Here is a 19,093-nt window from a genome sequence, read left to right as displayed (position 1 = left end):
CATATGCTTCCCCACCCTGTAGGAGGTCATCCCAAAGAGCCCACTTGGTGGCCATTGTTTCACAAATGGCATTGTGCAGAACTGGTAGGAGTCAAGTTCTAGGAAATCACTGAGCCCCTTCCCCAGCAGAGCCCACCTCCTTCTGCAGGTCCTATTCTTGACCTGTTAAGATCAATTCACCTTTCCGTGCCCATCCCAAATCATTGAGAAATAAAGACAGCTCTTTTACTAAAGAGTTGGTACCTTTTCATTTGTTCTTCCTCCCTGAAAAATGATAAACTCATGTCAACTGAGCTGATATTTTATTCTATCTGAATATGACACAACTCACATTCCCCTACTTTCATGCATAAAATATAACTATGCCACTTCTCAGATAAAAGTCAAGTTCTCTCATCTCAAGGATGAATATCTTGTTCTGTTTATCTTTGTGTTTCTGGTGCCTGGCATAAGGCTTGGCACTGTATGCATTCAGTGTTTGAAATCACATGTATAAGAAAAGGATCTTGGGGTCATAGGAGACCCCTGCATGCATAGCTGACTAAAGGATAACTGAGGACAAAGCAGGGTATCATATGATATCTGCATGAGCTTTTCCCCTCTTTTCCCTTTGCTCAACCTCTTTGGTGCCTAAGGGTTAGTAGTAACAAGTAAGAAGAGTAAGGAGGTCTAGTGGAGGACAACTCAGAGCCACTGTGGTTCTTGCCTTCTTTACAGTTATACTGGCTTCATGGGCAGTAACACAGGGCCCCATGCTTGGCTTAATGCTCTGTGTTGCCTTCTTGAAATTATCAATAATTTTTTAATAAGGGAGTCCTGCTTACAGTTTCATTCTGGGAGCCTTTGTAAACTATGTAGCTGGTCTCTTTATAGTATAACTGGGGAGGTTTGAGGGAGGGGGTGGGGAAAGGTGTAATGTTAATTTTCTGCCCAACAGGAACATTCCTAGAGTCTGTTGCCTTCACTGACTTCCTAAGAACAAATGCAGGTGTCCTCTACGGGACATCCCCAGCTCAGCAGCCCCTTCCTCCCTTTAGGAAGCTGATCCTTGGAGTCATTTTCAGCCTCAAACCCATAGGTTTGAGTGGAAAACAAAGCTGATCTATTTTACCTTTGATTTTGCTGCTGATATTTATTTATTTTAACTATTTTTCCTGCTGGATAAGGAAACTCTTTAGGAATTTTTAAGGTCAAAATATTCCCCCAAAAGTGCATATATATTATGCAAAAAGCCTTCCATTTTTTTTGGGGGGGGGTTTAAATTCTGTCAACAATCCCACTTCTCCTATATCTATTTTGATCCCACTTTTCTTAGAATAGTCATAAACAATTTTAAATAGAACTTATTCGTTCTCAGTAATTCTTTGTTCTTTAACTGTTGCTTCAGAGAATCATGTTTCCAGGGCAACTTCTCATGTGGTCACCCTTATGATGAGGTAATCAATCAAACGAAGGCTCACAGAAAAATTTATTAACTCAGCAGAGAAAAGCCTCCTGCCAGGTGCTTAGCTGAGTTATTAATATTGGAAATGAGTGCTGAATTGATGATCAGTAGAAAAACTTCTAAGTAGACATTGGTTTTAAAATTTGATTTTCCCATCCCTAATGAAAGAACTGCTCATACTATATTTCACTGTATAAAGATGTGTCGAAGCTGTACTTTCATCCTAATATCTGCTCTAATGAAAGCACGATGTGTCTTTATTAGCTCTGGGGTGTTTGAGCCCTGCCATTGTGAAATGTCAATCTGAAATCTGAAGCTACATATTTAATATTTATTCAAAAATCATTGCTGTTTTTATTCGTGCTTTTATTCAGCTTAATGTCCATAGTAGGTGATTGATATCCACAATCAGAAATACCTACACACTTTGGTTTCAAAGGGTTTTTCTCTACTGTTTTTGGGCTGATGTTTGTGAAGGGCTGCAACCATGGGCAGGTGGCCCTGGGGCTCTGTCCAATTATCTCTCCGTTTCCAGGGCTGATGGGGCTGAAGATTCTGGCCATTTCCTCCCTGATCTTTGTCCTGAAGGGGCAGACAAATTCTAGGGCAGGCAGAGCAATGGGGGTAAAACCAGTGAAGCCATCTGAGGAGCTCAGTGCTCTGAGAGAAGGCCATGAGACTATCCTTCAAGTTCATTGCTCTCACAGTAGTCCAGGCCTAACGGTGACCACATGGAATTGGACAGATTAAAGTGAATGTGTGTCCTCTTTGATTTCTTTCATCAGTGTTTTATAGTTTTCTCTGAGAAATATATGGTGTTCATGGGTTGGAAGAATCAATATAGTGAAAATGAGTATACTACCCGAAGCAATCTATAGATTCAATGCAATCCCTATCAAGCTACCAACGGTATTTTTCAGAGAACTAGAACAAACAATTTCACAATTTGTATGGAAATACAAAAAACCTCGAATAGCCAAAGCAATCTTGAGAAAGAAGAATGGAACTGGAGGAATCAACCTGCCTGACTTCAGGCTCTACTACAAAGCCACAGTCATCAAGACAGTATGGTACTGGCACAAGGACAGAAATATAGATCAATGGAACAAAATAGAAAGCCCAGAGATAAATCCACACACGTATGGACACCTTATCTTTGACAAAAGAGGCAAGAATATACAATGGAGAAAAGACAATCTCTTTAACAAGTGGTGCTGGGAAAACTGGTCAACCACTTGTAAAAGAATGAAACTAGAACACTTTCTAACACCATATACAAAAATAAACTCAAAATGGATTAAAGATCTAAATTTAAGACCAGAAACTATAAAACTCCTAGAGGAAAACATAGGCAAAACACTCTCCGACATAAATCACAGCAGGATCCTCTATGACCCACCTCCCAGAATATTGGAAATTAAAGCAAAAATAAACAAATGGGACCTAATTAAACTTAAAAGCTTTTGCACAACAAAGGAAACAATAAGCAAGGTGAAAAGACAGCCTTCAGAATGGGAGAAAATAATAGCAAACGAAGCAACGGACAAAGAATTAACCTCAAAAATATACAAGCAACACCTGCAGCTCAATTCCAGAAAAATAAATGACCCAATCAAAAAATGGGCCAAAGAACTAAACAGACATTTCTCCAAGAAGACATGCAGATGGCTAACAAACACATGAAAAGATGCTCAACATCACTCATTATCAGAGAAATGCAAATCAAAACCACAATGAGGTACAATTTCACGCCCATCAGAATGGCTGCTATCCAAAAGTCTACAAGCAATAAATACTGGAGAGGGTGTGGAGAAAAGGGAACCCTCTTACACTGTTGGTGGGAATGCAAACTAGTACAGCCACTATGGAGAATAGTGTGGAGATTCCTCAAAAAACTGGAAATAGAACTGCCATATGACCCAGCAATCCCACTGCTGGGCATACACACTGAGAAAACCAGAATTGAAAGAGACACATGTACCCCAATGTTCATCGCAGCACTGTTTATAATAGCCAGGACATGGAAGCAGCCTAGATGCCCATCAGCAGACGAATGGATAAGGAAGCCATGGTACATATACGCAATGGAATATTACTCAGCCATTAACAAGAATACATTTGAATCAATTCTATTGAGATGGATGAAACTGGAGCCCACTATACAGAGTGAAGTAAACAGAAAGAAAAACACCAATACAGTATACTAATGCATATGTATGGAATTTGAAAGATGGTAACAATAACCCTATATGCGAGACAGAATAAGAGACACAGATGCATAGAACAGTCTTATGGACTCGGAGGGAGAAGGTGAGGGTGGGACGTTCTGAGAGAATAGCATTGAGACATGTATATTATCATATGTGAAACAGAACACCACTCCAGGTTCAATGCATGAGACAAATGCTCAGGGCTGGGGCAATGGGATGACCCAGAGGGATGGGATGGGGAAGGAGGTGGGAGGGGGGTTCAGGATGGGGAACACATGTAAACCCATGGCTGATTCATGTCAATGTATGGCAAAAACCACTACAATATTGTAGAGTAATCAGCCTCCAACTAAAATATGTAAATTAATTTTTTTTAAAAAGTGAATGTCTGCCAGCCACTCCAGTAATCTTTCACCTCAGCTCACGCCAGAGTCTCAGATCTGCTCAGTTTCTCAGTCCTAAAACCCGTTTACACCCACAGAGGTTGTGGGAAGTTAGGGTCAGCATCACACAGAAAAACACTTTGGGGAAGCTTTAGCCATCATTATGAATTTGTTGTTGCTTAGTCGTTAAGTTGTGTCCAACTCTTTGTGACCCCATGGACTATAGCCCTCCAGGCTACTCTGTCCATGGGATTTCCCAGGCAAGAATCTGGACATTATTCCTGCCTCACACATTGGTTACATAACCCACCTATATGTGTCTCACTGTCCCAGTTTTCTTAGCATAGTTTGAATTCATAGGAATATTTTGTTATTTGTAAAATAGTGTTAAGGCCCTCCAAAGTTTCCTCTTAGCCTTAAAATGCTATGATTCTGTGATTCAAGGGGAGACAGAGAGGTTTTTCTGTCATTTCCTCTCTTTCAGGGAGGAGAGGGCAGATGGAGAGCAGACTGAGGCCAAGGCAGCCAGGAGAAGCTGCAGTGGCAGCTTCAGTGAGGTAGGAGAGTGTGGGGTTTGACTAGCGGTGTGTGCTGGTATGTTATTTTATGTGCGTCTTCACCAAACCGCGTCAGATGTTCCTGTGGACTGAAGTTTCAGAAGATCTGTTTCCCAACTGTTTTCTAACTCCGACAGCTCTCCAAAAGTTTACTTCAAAATACCAGAATTCCTTTTGCTTTCTTTCAGCAAGAGAGCTTCAGCAGCATCACTTTTATCAACAATGAAGATAACAACGCCAATAATAATAATTAAGCATGTATTATCCATAGAATTTTTAAACGATTTTTGTCCTTGATGAGTCTATGATCTGTGGATTCTAGAACCCTTTTGTTTTTAAATCTCTCCCTCCCTCCCTCTCTCTCTCAATGATGGTCGCCCCTCTCCCCTACTCCTCATTCTGAAGAGAGAATTGCCTGGAAGAGAGATGGCCAGAATTTGTAAGTTATGTGCTCTCTCTTTCTGTAGCAGTTGAGATGAAGCTTAGAGAAAAGAATCTGAGAGAAAAATTTGACCAGCACCCTCATTTTACAAAGAAACTGAGGCTCAGAGAGTTTATTCTTCCTCAAGCTCTATTACCATCCTCTCCTGCTCAACAGCCCTCTGTGTCCACACTTCCTACAGAGGCAATAAAGCACAATTACAAGTAACACATTGGTGGGCCCCTGTGATTCAGCTCCAAACTCCCTTTCCAGGCCTTCCCCAACTGCAGCCCATCATTGTACCCTTTTGTTCCCCAAGCTAACTTTCTTTCTATTCCTCATACATCCATCATATTTATCTCCTTTCATGCTATCACTTACAAATTTCCTTCTGCTAAAAATGCCTTTCCTCCTTCCTCACATCCTCAAATTTCAACTTGGTCCATCCCTCTAGGTGCAAAGCAAATGCTTTGTCTTCCATAGGCCATCTGTGTCCCTCCAGATTCCCTAGGAACAGCCTTCCTTCAACATGTGCCAGGCCTGTGCTAGGCTGGTGGATCCAGAGCTGAACTGCATGCTGTCCTCTTATGTGACATGTTCTCATTTTCATGACAGTTTATAAGGAATGCCAGCTGGACTCTCTGGGTATCTCAGGAGCCCATGAAGTATCTGTAAAAAGATATTTGTTTTTAATCACATCCATGCTCTACAAATCCTGGAGCAGCTTCTTTAGGTTGTCAATGTACGAAGTAGCTTGACTTCAAAACAAAACCCAAATTCAGCTTCAGCCTTTGTAAGTTTCACTGTGGGCTCATATTGGAGTCATTTTCCTTGGTCCACAATCGCTGAATACAAATGTCTTGTTGCTCCCAGTTGGCGGTCATACAGGACTCTTTGGAACCTCAATTTCAGCTTCTCTGGAAGGTGACTGCCCATCAATTTGAAGGACCCAAATCTGGATTCCCAACATGCACTTTGCATATATTCTGTAGTCTCAATGTTAAGTTAGACCATCCCAACATGCCCTGTAGCATCATAAATTCTGAGCCACCAGGAGGAACTTTAGAGGGTGCCTCTTTCCTGGGAGACCTGTAAAATGAGGCTGCAGAATAGAGATGGATTCTTGCTACGTTATAAGCCATCAAGTATTCTATGTTTAGCTTTCTCACCTGGGGTCTTAGATGCTCTTAACCCCAGGATGTAGTCTCTAGTGGTTTTAAATGATAAACCATGTTATCCACCATGACCACATTTGGCTCTTTTTTTCTGGCCAGTTTCTTTCTTTCTTTGTGCTTCAAAGAAGAGAGTATGTAGAGTCAGAATTACTCCTCCTAAACACCCAGGGGACCACAACCAGCTTTCTTGGTCTGCGTTCCATTATCCAAAAAAGGAATAAAAAGGCAAGAACTGTAAAAATAAATGCATGCTTTCCTTTTGAAACTCATGAGAATGTTCATGATTTTTACCTGTAAGATGGCAAAATGGGATAAGGTGATAAACAATACAAACAGTACTGTAAGTGTTCAAGAAACAAGAAAGAAAGAAATGCAAAGAAAAGAGAAACTCAACACTGGGAACCTTAAATTCTGAAAGAACAAAAAAAAAAACAAAACAAGAGTTCAGAAAGATCTAGCAGGGAGCAGGCCTTCCAACTGTTGTCATCCTCCTATTGTAACCTGAGCACCTCCAAGTTTTCAGACTCCCAAATCAGATCTAATTAAAAGAAAATGGAAAAGGACTTGGAGCCTTTTCAGCTCTGGAGAACATGCAGACAAATAAATTAAAAAGTGGGAGAAGTGGAACTAACCCAATAATCCGTGAAAAGCTCATTTCCCTCCCCGCCGCCACTGATGCAACAGTGTCCTTCCTCCCTCCCTGTTCTCTGGTTCAGGGGCAGTGAGTGAAGAAATTGGCTAACAAGATCAGAAAATTTAATTACAGTTTTGCCATCCCCTTCCAAGAAGTTGGCTGTCACACTTCCCTTTTGCTGATCTTCAGAAAGTGCTGTCTCTGATGAGCTTCCCCTCTGCTCCATCCCACTCATCTCCCTACCTCGGCTCAGGACAGTGGACACAGGCGCTTTCATTTGAGGGTTTAGCAGGATTAGATACAAAGATTAAAAGGGGCAGTTGGAAAAGAAAATATCATTATCCCCTCATTTCCTTTGGTCTGCCTGAGCAACATTGTCTCAGTCTTATCCCAAATGAAGTAATGTGGGTGCCCCAAAAGCTTAGCATCCTTGAATTCCAGACCTAAAGAAGCCCCAAGACCCTTTAGAAGAAGCACAGAAACCTGCACTCAAGTGTTTGTTTTGCAAACCAATTCAGAGATGTAAGAATGGCTTCCTTGAACAAGATTTCTACCCAGATTTTGAAGTTCTTTGGGCTCAAAATGAACAAATTAAGAATAATGTGGATCAAGTCATGACTTCCCACAGGCGGGAGAATGCAGCATGGTGTCAAAGGAAAAAAAAGATATTTGCCATTTCTGTCCTTGGTTGGCCAGAAATGTATAATTAAATCCAGGATGCAAGCTATGGGAGAGTGACATGGAAAAGATGTCTTCAAAATTTAAAATTTAGCTAATAAAATTAGGCCCTTTGTTGGCTTTTCCATTACCAGGTAGAGCAAGGGAGCCAGACAAACTGTGTAGAGTTTCTTGGCTTTCATGGGACTTAGATGCTATTTTTCACCACAGAATGTAGTCATCTCTGACATGCTTGAATCACAATGAATCATCTCCTAGATTAGAGCTAACCATTAAAGCCCAGAAAAGGTAACAACAGCAGCCTACCTGAACTGGCTTTTGTCTTCGTTGCTTTAGTCACTAAGTCATGTCTGACTCTTTTTGCAACTTATGGACTGTACCCTGCCAGGCTCCTCTGTCCATGGGCTTTTCCCACAAGAATACTGGAGTGGGTTGCCCTTTCCATCTCCAGGGGATCTTCCTGACCCAAGGATCAAACCCTTGATCAGGCAGATTCTTTACCACTGAGCCACCAGGGCTTTAGGGGTGGCTTTAGGGGTGGCTTGGTTTGGTCAATGGCGGTGGGAAGACAGTATGATGGGAAGACAAAGAATCAGCAAAGGGAAGATAGGCAAGAAATTCATCACTATTTTCAAGAAGGGGCTTTCCAGGTGGTGCTAGTTCAGGTGGTGCTAGGCAGGTAAAGAACCTGCCTGTCAATGCAGGAGACCTAAGAGACATTGGTTTGATCCCTGGGTCAGGAAGATCCCCCTGGAGGAGGGCATGGCAACCCACTCCAGTTTTCTTGCCTGAAGAATCCCACGGACAGAGGAGCCTGGTGGGCTACAGTCCACAGGGTTGCACAGAGCCAAATGCAAATGAAGCAACCTGGCTCACACACGTGATCAAAAAAGATGAGAACTTTTCTTAAACTCTCCTTCTTAAGTGGTTGTATCAGTCTGGATTACATTTGGCTACATGCAATGAGGTTACCCTCTAGCAGGCAACAAGAGTCCAAAAGGAGACAATCCAATGCTGCTGTGACAGCTTGAAGAAATGTTCAAGAACTCAAGCTCCTTCCACCTCCCTTCTTTTCCAGTTCTTCACAGTCACAAGGAGCAGTGCAACCTCCATGTTCCAGGCAGAAATAAGGGGAAGGGCAAAGGGAAAAAGTCAATTGTTGGCCCCATTGGTCAGAATAAAATAGCTCTCTTGAAGGCAGTGGATTCTGTTTACATTCCATCAACAAGAACTGGGTCCTATGGTCACCTCTACTTCAGATGACCTGTCTAATTAGACACATTGCTGTCCTGCACTAATCAAGGATCTATCAGTAAGGGAAAAAAGAAGAGCACGAAAAAAATTAATATTTACAATAGCCAAGATGTGGAAGCAACCTAAATGTCCGATGACTGGAGGAATGGGTAAAGAAGATATGGTACATACACAGGAATAAAAATGAATGAAACAATGCCAGCAGCAACATGGATAGACCTAGAGATTATCATTCTAAGTTAAGTAAGTCAGACAGAGAAAGACAAATACCATATGATACTGTTTATATGTTGAATTTAAAAATATGATACAAATGAACTTAACAAAACAGAAACAGACTCCCTGACTTAGTGAACAAACTTATGGTTACTGGGGTGGGAAGGGGGAGGGGATGGGGAGGAACAGATTGGGAGTTTGGGATTGACATGTACACACAGCTATATTTAAAATAACCAACAAGGACCTACTGCATAGCACAGGGAACTCTACTCAATATTCTATAATAACCTATATGGGAAAAGAAGCTGAAAAAGAGTGGATATACATATTCGGTATATGTATAATCAAATCATTTCACCTTCTACCTGAAACTAACATAACATTGTAAATCAACTATACTCTAATATAAGATAAAATTAAATTTAAAAAGAAGAACACAGATGTTGAGCAGATGACTAGTGATCTCTGGCACTAGCAGTCAAAAGTGCCTCAGGAATTAAGAAATGAGGAAAATTATGATCTATCTCTTGGGGCCCAGGTGAGTTTCTAGGGTCTTGTCTACTAGGAGCAAGGAGCGAGTGGATATGGAAACCAAAGCTGTTGAGATGAGCACTGCATCTGGAAGCCTGGACCACTGCACATGGCATAGAGGCCTACCCTAGTCACAAGCAACATTGTCTGTATCCTGGACATACTGTTCCTCAGCCAACCATATCAGCACACAGAGGTGGGGAAGATGCAAGAGATGGTGAAGAGCCTGACTGAGCTAGAATGTCACAGCAACAGCCCATGCCTCCAGGAACTTTCCCTTTCATTAGAGAGTACCACTGAGGCTGGGCGCAAGCTTGGAGGGGCATCACCTGGCAGATAGAAATGATAGTGAAAAGCAGACAGAGAAACCAGAGCAGAGAGAATCAGCAAACAAAGGCCTCCAAAATCCCCTGACCTCTCCTTGACCTCTTCAAGCACCAAGGTACCCACTGGGCCAGAATAAGGCCTGAAATTGAGGGTCTGCCAATCCAGGAACAGGCTCCTCATGGTGGTCTTGGAGGTGTAAGGGCCATGGTGGCCCTAACAGTAGATCCCTCATCTCCTCTCTTGGAGTGGCAGCAACTGGATGGTCACACACTCTCATGCCCAGTAGCTCCAACAGCACTCGAGGTTCCTGTCATAAGAGGGTCTATGGCCTGACCTACCTTGAGTGTTTGTGCCTGGAAAAAAAGAAAACACAGGGAGTGATTTATTTTCCAAGAACTTGATAAAGGGGCATAAAGAGGTAAATATGCCCTGCTGGGAGATGTTCTTCTGATTTTTTCCATAAAGATAAGAGAAGCTCAAGGCCACCTCCTTCCATCCACACTCACCTGGGAATGGAATTAAGACTGAGATCTCATCAATCGGTGGTTTGTTTGCACATCTGTGATTCATTCCACTGCCCTTGTGTTCACTGCCATCGACTGAGCTTGCTGTGTTCTTGACAATGTGCTAGGGGCTGCCAGATGGAGTTCAGTTATGAGACTCCATCCCAAATGGACTGCTTATGGAAGTACCCAAGAGACAAAGCATTAATAGTAATGATACCTCAGGGCCATATAGGTCTTCAGTGTGCACAGAATGTTTGCAAATCCTTTACGCCATTCATCCTGTACCACAGCACTGTGAGGTAGGCTGATAGACAGCATCTTATGTGGTGTTTAAAGCTTAGACTCACAATCCAGGCTGCATGGATTCAAAGCCTGCCACTGACTAGCTGTTTGACTTTGTCCAAAGTTATTTAATCTCTCTATACCTCAGTTTCCTCATCTGTAAAATGGGAACTGAAACAGCTGCTATCTAATTGGATTGTTGGGAGGATTCAATTGGTTATTCTGCATAAAGCATGTTCGACAGTGCCTGGTACACAGTCAACTTTGGCTGTATTAGTTGTTAATACTTCCATTTTCCAGATGAAGACCCTATGTGATGCTCAGGGTAGAACATTAGAGCTAAAGGAAACTCAGTTGTCACCTTTTATGGACAAAGAAATTGGGACACATCATTCATCAGGGGCCGGTGCTCTGGTCCTCAGGGTGATAAGCTGCAGGCCTAGAAACTCAGTCTGTTCCCTCTGATAGGTGTCCTAAAGTCTTGTCCAAACCGAAAGGAAGATATACGATGCACCTTCAAGCAACCTGCAGGTTCCCAAAATTTCCTAAAATGGTTAATTGTATCTGTCATCTTAGCCAGGCTATATAGTCCCATTTTCTTGGTCAAAAACCAGTCCATGTGTTGCTGTGAAGTATTTTTTAGATGTGATTAGCATTTGATTTAGTAGACTAATTACATTCCATAATATAGGTGGGTCTTAGGCAATCACTTGAAGGTCTTAAGACAAAGACTGAGGTTTCCTATAAAAGAAGGCGTTCTCCTTGAGACCGCAGCAGAGGAACCCTGACTTAGTTGCCAGCCTGCTCCCTGCAGAATTCCAACTCAAGAGGGATGGGGAGGGAGGTGGAAGGGGAGTTCTAGAAGGGGAAAACATGTATACCTATGGATTCATGTCAATATATGGCAAAACAAATACAATATTGTAAAGTTAAAAAATAGAAAATAAACTGATTAAAAAAAAAAAAAAAAGACCACATCATCAGCTCTTCCCTGAATTTCCAGCCTGAGGGTCTGTCCTATAGACTTTAGACTTGCCAGATCCCACAATCACATAAGCCAATTCCTTAAAATAAATCTGTTTCTCTCTAAATAGAAAGACAGACAGACAGACTTTTTCTCTGGAGAACCCTAATATACTACCCTTCATAGCAGGACAGGGCAGTAACTGCTCAAAGAGTTCTTAAGCCTAGAATGCTATTGGTAATGTCTGCTGTCAGTTTTGTAGCACTTGCTATTGTTTAGGCATAATTGGCAACCCCAAAAATATCAGTCAACCTCAAAATATGCCCCAAAGTTTCCTGTCCCTGCTAGACATGAAAGATCTGTGGAATATATGGCACCTTTTCCCCAAAGGCTTATAACTTAGTTAGATAGTTAGGGACCAAGAACACTGTGGGTGACAGTGAACTGGCCAGGTATGGAGTGGTGTGAACATCTGGGTAAGAAGAGGCAATCCCATATGAATCCCTCAGAGGGATTTACACTGGGCTTCAAAGCCCTAAACTAAGGGATCTTACCTCAGTCTGGAGACCATGTGGAGATGTGGGTGACGTGAGTCCAAGCATGAAGTTTGCTCTTGGTTCCATGGGCACAAGGAAGATATGGTGTATTTTGAAGGAATGTAATGAAGGAGATTGTAACAGGGACGAGAATAGTAGACAAGTGCTAGAAATTCTACAAATAAAGGGCTCATTCAGGGAGGGGCAGATGTGTGAGTGAAGCAGCCAGAACCTGGGACTGAAGTGTAAGACAGGATGGAGAGGAAGAGGGGCAGAGGATGAGTCAGGGTTGCACATTTCATTGTTGAAAGAATATAAAGATGTCCACAGGATAAAGGCTTCTGGGAAATCTAGGTCCCAGCAAGAAGTCCAGGCTAAAGATGTAAAGGAAGCTGTGTGAAAGTCCCCATCTAAGCCTGAGAAGGATGAGCATGCAGAGGGCCCATGGTAAAGAGTGAGGACCTTGTTCAGACCCTTAGTCCCTCCAACAGACAGAGCCTGAGAGGAGGGAAAGAAGATGCAAAATATGGTCTGAGAGCAGAAGAACTAGGTCATGGTTGTGGATTTGAAAACCAAGAAGAAAAAAAAGTGCAAGAAGGACAGGATGGGAGGTGATCACAGGTACTACTGTGGTTGCAGCCCCTGGTCATTCACAAAGTCCATTCACATCTAAGGGATGTGAGTGGTTCTGCAGTGAAAGAACTCGTTTAACTTCGTTTAGCATGGCTTTCCCCAAGCTCACTGGACATAGTCATCTCCTTCCAGGATTCTCAGAGCATGATCAGAAACACTGGTTCAGCCCAGCAGAACCAGACTGATGTCCCAGGTTTCCCAACAACTAACACAGCATTTTTCCAATATATCACACCGAATGCCTTAAACTCTGCAGGGGAACAGAGTCATATAAATCTACATGTCAGGAATGCTAAACAGCCTGGACAGCTGGAGCCTGAAGCCACCATGAGGTCAGCACACATCTGGTCCATCTCCAAGCCTCCGGGAGCAGCTACCCATGCCCCCACCCCCCACCCCCAGCCTCTCAGGAAGAAGAGCAGAGATAAATAACTCCTTGGGAGCATTCCTACCTTCCCCTCTTCTGCTTTCAGTCTCTTCTCTCCCAGGGCTTTCCTTGATGAATCCACCATGTGCCTCAAATTATTTATTTCTCTTTCCAGAATTTCAACAACAGATGGATTAGAGTACCACATTTTTTTTTAACAGCAGACACTTGAAATGCTAGAGGTCAGAGTCATTATGTGCTGGGACGAAATACAGGGCTGGGGGCTGGAGGGGAAGCCTTGCACCTGGAGGGGTTGTTCCCCGGGAAGCCCTGGCAAGCTTCCGGTAGGGTCTGCACCCTGCTCCTTGCTGACTGGCTGGGTCTGGGTGGCCTGCATGTATTCACCACCTACCTCACTCCATCACCTACCCAAGACGAAGTAGTCCTTCCTGGCACCTCCTTCTTTCTGGGAGAAGTGGTGCCAGCTTTTATAGTCTGGAGGAAAGGACCTGCCAGCAGCCAAGATCCTTGTCAGACCTGGAGAGCTATTTAGAGGTATTGCACCTTGAAGATCCAGAAGAGACATCGCTGTTTATTGACTATTTAGTGCAGGGGTCACAAACTAAGGCCACTGGGCCAAATCTGGCCTGCTACCTGCTTTTATAAACAAAGTTTTGTTGAAATACAGTCTGCCCATCCTTATATATATTGTCCATGGCTGCTTTTGCTCTCAAGGGCACAAAGTGAAAGTGTTAGTCATTCAGTCGTGTCCGACTCTTTGCAACACCATGGACTGTAGCCCACCAGATCCCTCTGTCCATGGGGTTCTTCAGGCAAGAATACTGGAGTGGGTAGCTATTCCCTTCCCCAGAGTTGAGTAGTTTTTTCAGAAGCCATGTAGCACGTAAAGCCTAAAATATTTGCTATCTGACCCCTTACAGAAAAAGTTTGCTGACTTGTTTAGAGGGAATGACTTAGAATATCTTCCTTCCCCATCACACACACACATACACACACTCACAGAGAGAGAGAGAGAGAAAGAGAGAGAGAGAGATTCCTGTCCTCTCACCTCTGGGCCATTACTTACCTTTGCTTCTAATCTGGATCTCTGTCTGTGTCTCCCGGTCCTCGTGTGTCACTGATAGTCTTTACCTTTCCATCTCTGGCCCTCCCTTGGGTCAGTTTCTCCTTGCCTTATCTATTTCCATCAATAACTGTTATATATAAACAAAGGGTTGCTGTTTTCTCATCTGTTGAACTTATTTAGGGACCAGCTCTAATTATGAAAGTGAATGAGTAGGAGCTTTGTATTTCTCTGAGGAAAAAAATCTAATTGCTCTTTAGTTCCATGGTTCTCATTTTTTCCCCATTTTGATTCACTAGTCCACAGTAGAAATAGTTCCTCCCACACACATATCCTTATAGTCTTAAGACCATCCTTGAAGAATGTCTTTGTGCACAGTCTTCAGTTCCAGTTACCTGAGAAACAGTCAGCAGTAACCCCGAGAAATTCTAGCCCACGTTTGTAACTCAAGTTAAGGGACATTAATTGGAAGCAGGATCCTGTAATATCTTTGTCTGGGAGGTTTTTGGTCACTTGAGAGGTTTTCCACAAGTGAGCAATTATGGGGTCACAAGAGAAATTCAGCAGGAATGGTTTCATTTAGTATAGCACTCATCATAATCTGACTTCTGTGATAATTGTGATGTTATAAGCAAAATGAGAACCGAGAGTTTATCTTACTCATTGTTGTAACAGCCCCATCCAACCTGTCCAAGGATCTTGCCAGGTGGCCAACACATATTGATAATGATCTGCTGTTAATTACAGCTGATCCCTTGTACCATGAATATATTAAATGATTTCTACATCTTCCTTGACAAACAGTGGAGTTACATTCCAATAAACACATCATAAGTTGAAAACACTGTAAGTGGAAAATGCATTTAATACATCTAACCTACTGAACATTATAACTTGGCCTAGCCTGCTTTAAATATGCTCAAAATACTTACATTAGCCTACAGTAGGGCAAAATTACCTAACACAAGGCCTGTTTTATCATAAAATGTGGACTATCAATGTAATTTGTTAAAAACTGTACTGAAAGTGAGAAACAGAATGGTTGTCTGGGTACAGAAGGGTTGAAAGGAGATGGTTGTTTACCCTCATGATCGCGGGGCTGACTGTGAGCCTCAGCTCCCACTGTCCAGCATCACAAGAGGATCCTACTGCATATCACTAGCCCGGGATCAGTTCAGTCAGTTCAGTCGCTCAGTCGTGTCCGACTCTTTGCGACCACATGAATCGCAGCACGCCAGGCCTCCCTGTCCATCACCAACTCCCGGGGTTTACCCAAACCCATGTCCATCGAGTCAGTGATGCAATCCAACCATGTCATCCTCTGTCGTCCCCTTCTCCTCCTGCCCCCAATCTTTCCCAGCATTAGGGTCTTTTCCAATGAGTCAACTCTTCACATGAGGTGGCCAAAGTACTGGAGTTTCAGCTTCAACATCAGTCCTTCCAATGAACACCCAGGACTGATCTCCTTTAGGATGGACTGGTTGGATCTTCTTGCAGTCCAGGGGACTCTCAAGAGTCTTCTCCAACACCACAGTTCAAAAGCATCAGTTCTTTGGCACTCAGCTTTCTTCACAGTCCTACTCTCACATCCATACATGACTACTGGAAAAATCATAGCCTTGACTAGATGGACTTTTGTCGGTAAAGTAATGTCTCTGCTTTTAAATATGCTATCTAGGTTGGTCATAACCTTCCTTCCAAGGAGTAAGCGCCTTTTAATTTCATGGCTGCAATCACCATCAGCAGTGATTTTGGAGCCCAAGAAAATAAAGTCTGACACTGTTTCCACTGTTCCCCCATCTATTTCCCATGAAGTGATGGGACCAGATGCCATGATCTTAGTTTTCTGCACGTTGAGCTTTAAGCTGACTTTTTCACTCTCCTCTTTCACTTTCATCAAGAGGCTCTTTAGTTCTTCTTCACTTTCTGCCATAAGGGTGCTGTCATCTGCATATCTGAGGTTATTGATATTTCTCCCAGCAATCTTGATTCCAGCTTGTGTTTCTTCCAGCCCAGCATTTCTCATGATGTACTCTGCATAGAAGTTAAATAAGCAGGGTGACAATATACAGCCTTGACGTACTCCTTTTCCTATTTGGAACCAGTCTGTTGTTCCATGTCCACTTCTTTCCACTAACTGTTGCTTCCTGACCTGCATACAGGTTTCTCAAGAGACAGGTCAGATGGTCTGGTATTCCCATCTCTTTCATAATTTTCCACAGTTTATTGTGATCCACGCAGTCAAAGGCTTTGGCATAGTCAATAAAGCAGAAATAGATGTTTTTCTAGAACTCTCTTGCTTTTTCGATGATCCAGCGAATGTTGGCAATTTGATCTCTGGTTCCTCTGCCTTTTCTAAAACCAGCTTGAACATCTGGAAGTTCACAGTTCACGTATTGCTGAAGCCTGGCTTGGAGAATTTTGAGCATTACTTTACTAGCGTGTGAGATGAGTGCAATTGTGCGGTAGTTTGAGCATTCTTTGGCATTGCCTTTTTTGGGGATTGGAATGATAACTGAACTTTTCCAGTCCTGTGGCCACTGCTAAGTTTTCCAGATTTGCTGGCATATTGAGTGCAGCACTTTCATAGCATCATCTTACAGGGATAAAGATCAATATTCAAAGATTCGAAGCTTCAAAGTTTCTACCCAACGGGGATTCCTTTTCTACCATCATAAGGTCAAAAAATCATAAGCTGAATCATCGTGAGTCAAGAACCATCCATACGCTCATTTCCAATTCTGGCAACTACTTTTCTGGGTAGAAGTTATTCATCCCATGTTGCATATGGAGAAACTGATGCTTGGAGAAGTGAAGTGGCTCATCCAGCTCTCATCCTGCTAGGGCAACACTAGCTGGAGTTTCTGTCATAGTCTGGTTCAGTATCTGTCTTCCAAACCCATGTCTGAGTCTGTTCCAGATGACCTGACATTGACTCCTGCTTCCCTTGCTGGTGTCTGGCCAGCATCAGCTTTACCCTGCACTCCTCTCCCACTCCGCGCTTCCATCACTCCTGGTCCTGCTCCTCAGGGAAGTGGGTACCTCTAGGTCAAGCAGGCAGAGCTGCTCAGCAGAGCACCATGCCACTGCCCCATTGACAGAGGCTGTCAATGCAGGGGAAAACAATGGAGCACGCCCTCTTTCTACATTTCTAGCAGAAGGAAGGAAGGAGCCAGAGTCTCACCCCAGGAAACCCATCTGGGGATGCAGCCTTGTGTGGTTTTCCCAGCCCGGCTGGCAAGCATCTGGCAGGTTGGGAAGTAGGTTCCATCCTAACTTGACCCATCCTTCTCTGACTTTCTGAGCAAGATGGACAACCCAGGAGCATAACATGTTCCAGCCCTGAGGAAGTACTTCTGGGAAACCTTCTGCTTCCCAGGGGTCCTTCTCACTGCTGCCACCCATGCTCAGCCACCAAGCCTTCCATGGCCTGTATGAACACAACCCTGTTGGCAATGGCCTTGTACTTGTCCTACATGTCCTCCTATTCTCACTCCAGTAGCTTTGTCCAAGCAAGGTCACATGGAGTCCCAGGATGTCAGCTGCTAGGTGCAAACCATGCAGGAACCTCATGGGCCTGCAATGCAGGCAGCAGAGATTTTTGACTAGAGGCAGACAGTCTCCCCCCAACTGGCTCAGCTGCAACCAGCACTGATACATGCCCAGTCTCTGGGGCGTTCTTTCTCCAAAACTGGCAGAGAATGTTGCCAGCTCTGCACACCTGCTGTCCCCATGCCCAGAGAATCTGAAAATGGTTTATTGCTGTCATCAATCTGCATTCTTACATTCCAGTAGCTCGTGTGAGGTGGCGTGGCTGCCAGGGCCAAGCACTTGGGGTTCTGGCTACAGACACTGGCTTCCATCATCAGGTGGATCTAACCCCTGCCCCCCTAACCACCAGCCACCAGTTCTCCCCTCCTCCACCCTTCCCTCCCTTTCTCTATAGGAGAATCAGAGAAGCTGAAATTTGGAAGGAATGTAGACATCACCTAATGCTGGGATTTTGAATGTCAGATCCAGGCATGGATTCTAGTGGTTCATGAATTTCTCAAAATCGTATGAAAAACCTACCTACTTACACACACACACACACACACACACACACACACACAGGCGTGTACTGTTCTGGGGTGGGTGTCCACAGTTTTCAGTAACTTTTCAGAGGGATTTATAACAAAAAAGAAATAAAAGTGTTAAGAACAAGTGATTTAGTGTGGTCTCATTTGGCAGAAGCTAAAACCCAGGGTTCCTAGAGCTTATGATTTACTCAAGTTCTCTAGCTGTCTTTCCTCTCCCTTTCTGTTCCTACCTCTGATGTCCAAAAGGGATGCAACAAGAGGAGATCACTGAATCAGTGCCTTGGCAGAAACTATCTCTTTCTACAAGGAAGCTCTTGACCCTGAAATATGCTCATTCAGCCTGTAGAAAGGCCTTTGGTGATCTGCAGGTGGGGAGGGGGATTCTCACATATGATACACACTGCTGTTTATGCACTGCCCTGCCCTCCACTCCAGCTGCTACCCTCCTTCTTGGCCTTTGCTAGGGTCACCCTCCTCTCTGCTTTGACCCTGGCTACACTTGTCCACTACACTATCAATGCCCTCCTTGACCCATACAAACCTAGGGCCATCTCTCTTCTCATGGCTCCCTCCTGGAGGTCCCTCTGCACCCGTCATGGGATTGCCACCACTCTAAGGTTTCCACTACCTGTGCATCATCACTGCTCTATTCAGGTGGCCCACACGGTGGCTGGCACACAACTCTGACTGCTGTGAGCTCTCCATGCCCATTCTAGATTCAGTGAGGTTGCCAAGAGGGTGACCAACTGTCCTGGTTTGCCTGGGAATAAAGGGCTTCCTGGGTCATGAGACTTTCAGTGCAAAACCTA

The sequence above is a fragment of the Giraffa tippelskirchi genome, chromosome 2 (assembly GCF_054371585.1).
Source record: "Giraffa tippelskirchi isolate mGirTip1 chromosome 2, T2T-mGirTip1v1.2.pri, whole genome shotgun sequence".
NCBI lineage: Eukaryota > Metazoa > Chordata > Mammalia > Artiodactyla > Giraffidae > Giraffa > Giraffa tippelskirchi.
Note: the sequence above shows the minus strand (reverse complement) of the source record.